We start from the raw sequence: 6,077 nt of genomic DNA, 5'->3' as shown, positions 1-6,077 counted from the left end.
AATGTCCTTGATGGTTATTGGCTTTTCAGCAGCTTCTCACATGTTTATCAGCCATTTGTTTATCCTAGGAGAAATGTCTACTTAGATACTGTAATGGCGCTCACAGTCTCTCTTGCCTCCTGGCTTTCTGGCTCTCCCACCCCTATCCCTCCTCTTCCCCTTCCTTTCCCCACGCTCCCTCCACGTGCTCATGGCCGGCCTCTACTCCTCTATTACCCTCTCTCTTTCTGCCTCTACCACCCTCTTAACTCTCCCCTGACCTGAATAAACTCTATTCTGTATTACAAAAAAAAAAAAAAAAGATACTGTAATGGCTGGTTTTGTGTCAACTTGGCAAAAACTGGAGTTAACACAGTTGGGGAAATGTCTCCATGAAGATCCAGCTGTAAGGCATTTTCTCAACTAGTGATCAAGCGGGGAGGGCCCAGCTCATTGTGGGTGGTGCCATCCCTGGGCTGGTGGACCTGGGTTCTATAAGAAAGCAGGCTGACAATCTCCTTGGTTGGCACAAACATGGAAACTTACATGCCTATATTTCCTTCTCTTGTTCCTATATCTGTCTCTCTCCCTATATTGTCTGCCCCTCTTTCCCCTTTCATGTCCATTCTTCTTTCCTTCCCCCCTCATTTTGGTCTGAAGACTGAGGTCAGAGATTTGCATATATGCTCAGTACGTGCTCTGTCCCAGCTGTACACACACCTGAGGTGACACATCTGCCTGCTGTGCTAGGCATGTGGATATCTTCTACAGAATGGATTGATATAATGTACTGTGTATCATCCGATGGTAAGGAGGTCAGGGTAAGGCACCAGGCAGTGCTGTGGTTCCTTATCTGAAAGGGTCAGACAGTAGAAAGGTAACATAGAGGCTGGCTGGAGGCAAGTGCCACGCCCAGTACCCATTCTTTTCAACTGTAGTCACAATAATGATACCCATTTCCCCCCCCCCCCAGGTTTCCTAGTGCTTCTGCAAAGTAAATGTGGACCTCCTGCCTCCTGAGCTGCATGTCTGCTACATACGTGCTGGAAAACTCTGTCCAGCTGGTGCATGTTCTTTGGTTGGTGGCTCAGTCTCTGAGAGCTCCCAAGGGTCAGGTTAGTTGATCTTCCTGTAAAGTTTCTATCCCCTGCAGAGTCTTTAATCCTTTCCCCAACACTTCCATAAGAGTCCCTGACCTTCATCCAATGTTACACTGTGGGTATCTGCATCTTTCATTCAGCTGCTAGGTAGAGCCTCTCAGAGGACAGATATGCTCGGCACCTGTCTGCAAGCATAACAGAGTATCATTAATAGTGTTAAAGACTGGTGCTTGACCATGAGTTTGTTCTCAAGTTGGACTGGTTACTGGTTCTCCATTCCTTCAGTCTCTACTCCATCTTTGTCCTTTCATTTCTTTTAGACAGGGTAAATTTTGGATCAAAATTTGGGTGGGTGGGTTGGTGTCCTTATCTCTCTACTGGGGGGTCCTGCCTGAAGGTAGACCCTTTAGGTTACATGTCCCTACTGTTGAGAATTTGGAGGGCCCCATATTCAATATACAGTATCTAAAGAAAAATTGAGTTGAATTTAAAAAATCAACAAGCAAGGGGGAAAATCTAGGGATGTAGCAGAGTTGGTAAATTGCTTGCCTGCCATGCATAAAATACTGGGTTCCATTCTCTAAAACAATACAATTGAGAGTAAAAATACACTTGGGAGGTTGAGACAAAAGGATTATAGATTCAGCATCCTCTTCATCAACTTAAAGAGCTTGAAGCCAGCCAGGGATAGAGAACCTGCCTGTATAGGCTTTTGCTTTTGACTTTGGTATCCTAGAAAGGAAGAGAGAGAGAGAGGACAGGAGAGGGGGGGGGAGGGAGAGGTGGGAGGGAGAAGAAGAAGGAGGAGAAGAAGAAGAGGCCACTGGGAACAGCAGAGATCCAGGGATGCAGGCCTGGTGAGACTGGGCTGGGAGTAGCCAGGGCACAGAGAGTGCTAGACCTGCCGCACAGAAAGCACGGCACCCCCATTGGTTCAGGGAAGCAGGAATTCTGCTGTATGGACTCGGTTTCCACACGGAAGACCCTTGTGTGCAGACCAAATACTCAAGCCATTTGGCACCTAAAACAGCAGAGATCCATGGACACAGGCCAGGTACACAGGAGAGACAGGAATCAATCACTGACAACAAGACCACATATAATCACAGACAACAAGATGGCAAGAGAAAAGCAAAAGAACTTACCCCAGGGAAACCAAGACAACCTGGCAACACCAGAACCCAGCTCTCCCATCACAGCAAACAGCGGAATGCCAAACACTCCAGAAAAAGAAGACTCAGACCTGAAATCATACCTCAAGATGATGATAGAGATCCTTAAACAAGAACGGGAGGAAAAGCATAAAGAATTAGAAGATTTTAAAGAGGAAACAAGAAAAACACTCAAAGAACTCAAAGAATTAGAGGAAAACAGAACCAAAGAGATGAAGGAATTTAAAACAGAAATGAACACAATAAAGAAAACACTAAAAGAGACAATCCTAGAGGTAGAAAACCTAAAAAAGAAATCAGGAGTCACAGATGCAAGCATTTCCAACAGAATACAAGAGATGGAAGAGAGAATCTCGGGGGCCGAAGACAACATTGAAAACATAGACAAAACAATCAGAGAAGATGCAAAACCCCAAAAGCTCCTAAACCAAAATGTCCAGGAGATCCAGGACACAATGAGAAGACCAAACCTAAGGATAATAGGAATAGAAGAGGGTGAAGAATATCAACTAAGAGGCACAGTAATTATCTTCAACAAAATTGTAGAAGAAAACGTCCCTACCCTTAAGAATGATATGACCATGAACATAAAACAAGCCTACAGAACTCCAAATAGGTTGGACCAGAAAAATAATTCCTCCTGACACATAATAGTCAAAACGCCAAGTGCCCAAAGCAAAGAAAAAATATTAAAAGCAGTAAGGGGAAAAGGCCATGTAACATATAAAGGCAGACCAATCAGAATCACACCCTATTTCTCAACAGAGACTATGAAAGCTAGAAGAACCTGGACAGACAGCATGCAGACACTAAGAGAGCACAGGTGCCAGACAAAGCTGCTATACCTAGCAAAACTCTCAATCACCATAGATGGAGAAACTAAGATATTCCAAGACAAATCTAAATTTACTCAATATCTGACCACAAACCCAGCACTACAAGGAATTATAGGTGGAAAACTCAATACAATGAGGGGAACTACATCCTAATAAAAACAAGAAAACTCCTAAGCAAGAAAACCAAAAGAAGAAAGAGATACAGGCACAATTCAACCCCCAAAAGCAAAAATAGCAGGAAACAGCAACCACTATTCCTTGATATCTGTTAACATAAATGGACTCAATTCCCCAATAAAAACATATAGGCTATCAGACTGGATACATAAACAAAACCCAGCATTTTGCTGTATACAGGAAACTCATCTCAGAGAGAAAGACAGACACTATCTCAGAGTAAAAGGCTGGGAAAAAACCTTCCAAGAAAATGGCCCCAAGAAGCAAGAAGTGGCCATTCTAATATTGAATAAAGTAGATTTTCAACCAAAAGTTATCAAAAAAGATAAAGAAGGACACTTTTTACTCATTACAGGGGAAATTTGTCAGGAGGAACTTTCAATCCTTAACATATATGCTCCAAGTACAAAAGCACCGATATTCATAAAAGAAATACTACTAAAGCTCAAAAAATACATTGTGCCAAATACAATAATAGTGGGAGACCTCAATACCCCACTCTCACCAATGAACAGATCATGGAAACAAAATCTGAACAAGGACACTGTTAAACTAGCAGAGGTTATGAACCAACTGGAATTAATAGATATCTACAGAACATATCATCCTAAAACAAAAGAATACACCTTCTTCTCAGAACCTCATGGCACCTTCTTGAAAACTGACCACATAATTGGTCACAAAACGAGCCTCAATAGATATACGAAGACTGAAATACTCCCATGCATCCTTTCAGATCACCATGGTCTAAGGTTGGTCTTTAATAACAACAAAGACAACAAAAAGCTCATATATACATGGAAATTAAACAATGCCCTATTAAATGATAGCAGGTTTAATGAAGAAAGAAAGAAAGAAATTAAGGATTTTCTAGAATTCAATGAATATGAAAGCACAACATACCTAAACCTATGGGGTGCAATGAAAGCAGTACTGAGAGGAAAACTCATAGTGCTGAGTGCTTCCAAAAAGAAACTGGAGAGAGCACACAACAGTAACTTGACAGCACAGCTGAAAGCTCTAGAACAAAAGGAAGCAGATATACCCAAGAGGAGTAGACGGCAAGACATAGTCAAACTTAGGGCAGAAATAGACCAAATAGAAACAAAAAGAACCATTGAAAAATTCAACAAAACCAAGAACTGGTTCTTTGAGAAAATCAACAAGATTGATAAACCCCTAGCCAGACTAACTAGCGGGCAAAGAGAGAGTATCCAAATTAACAAAATCAGAAAGGAAAGTGGAGATATAACAACTGAAACTGAGGAAATCCAAAAAATCATCAGATCCTACTATAAAAGCCTATACTCAACAAAGCTGGAAAATCTGGAGGAAATGGATGAATTCCTAGACAGATACCAGATACTAAAGTTAAACCAGGACCAGGAAAACCGTCTAAACAATCCCATAACACCTAAAGAAATAGAAGCACTCCCAATCAAAAAAAAAAAGCCCAGGTCCCGATGGGTTCAGTGCAGACTTCTATTAGAAATTTATTGACGACTTAATACCAGTACTTTCCAAACTATTCCACAAAATAGAGTCAGATGGAACACTACCTAACTCATTTTTCGAAAGTACAATAACCCTCGTTCCTAAACCACACAAAGACCCTACAAGGAAAGAGAACTTCAGACCAATCTCACTTATGAACATTGATGCAAAAATACTCAACAAAGTCCTTGCAAACCGAATCCAAGAACACATCAAAACAGTAATTCACCACGATCAAGTAGGCTTCATCCCTGGAATGCAGGGATGGTTTAATATACAGAAATCCATCAACATAATCCACCATATAAACAAACTCAAAGAAAAAAACCACATGGTCATCTCACTAGATGCTGAGAAACCATTTGACAAAATCCAACACCCCTTCATGTTAAAAGTCCTGGAAAGAACAGGAATCCAAGGTCCATACTTAAACATAATAAAAGCAATATACAACAAACCAACAGCCAAGATCAAACTTAACAGTGGGAAAATTGAAGCAATCCCACTAAAATCAGGGACTCAACAAGGCTGCCCACTCTCCCCCTACCTATTCAACATAGTACTGAAAGTCCTGGCCAGAACAATTAGATAGCAAAAGGAAATCAAATGGATACAAATTGGAAAGGAAGAAGTAAAATCATCACTGTTTGCAGATGACAGGATAGTGTATGTAAGTGACCCCAAAAATTCCACCAAAACTTTTACAACTGATAAACAAGTTCAGCAAAGTGGCTGTATATAAAATTAACTTAAAGAAATCAGTAGGCTTCCTCTACTCAAAGGACAAACATGCAGAGAAAGAAATTAGGGAAAAGATACCCTTCAAAATAGTCACAAATAATATGACATACCTTGGTGTGGCTCTAACTAAGCAAGTGAAGGACCTGTATGACAAGAGGTTCAAATCTCTAGAGAAAGAAATCCAGGACGGTCTCAGAAAATGGAAAGATCTCCCATGCTCATGGATTGGAAGGATCAACATTGTAAAAATGGCCATCTTACCAAAAGCAATCTACAGATTAAATGCAATCCCCATCAAAATACCAACTCAGTTCTTCATAGAGTTTGAAAGAGCAATGTGCAGTTTCACCTGGAATAACAAAAAACCTAGAATAGCGAAATCCATCCTCAAGAACAAGAAAACATCTGCGGGAATCACTATCCCTGACCTCAAGCTATATTACAACGCAATTGTGTTAAAAACTATATGATACTTGTACAGAAATAGGCACATAGATCAATGGAATAGAATAGAAGATCCAGAAATGAGCTCTCACATATATGCTCTCTTGATTTTTGACAAAGGAGCTGTAAACATT

This window comes from Micromys minutus (assembly GCF_963924665.1).
Source record: "Micromys minutus genome assembly, chromosome: X".
Classification (NCBI taxonomy): Eukaryota; Metazoa; Chordata; class Mammalia; order Rodentia; family Muridae; genus Micromys; species Micromys minutus.
This window is presented reverse-complemented; position numbering follows the sequence as displayed.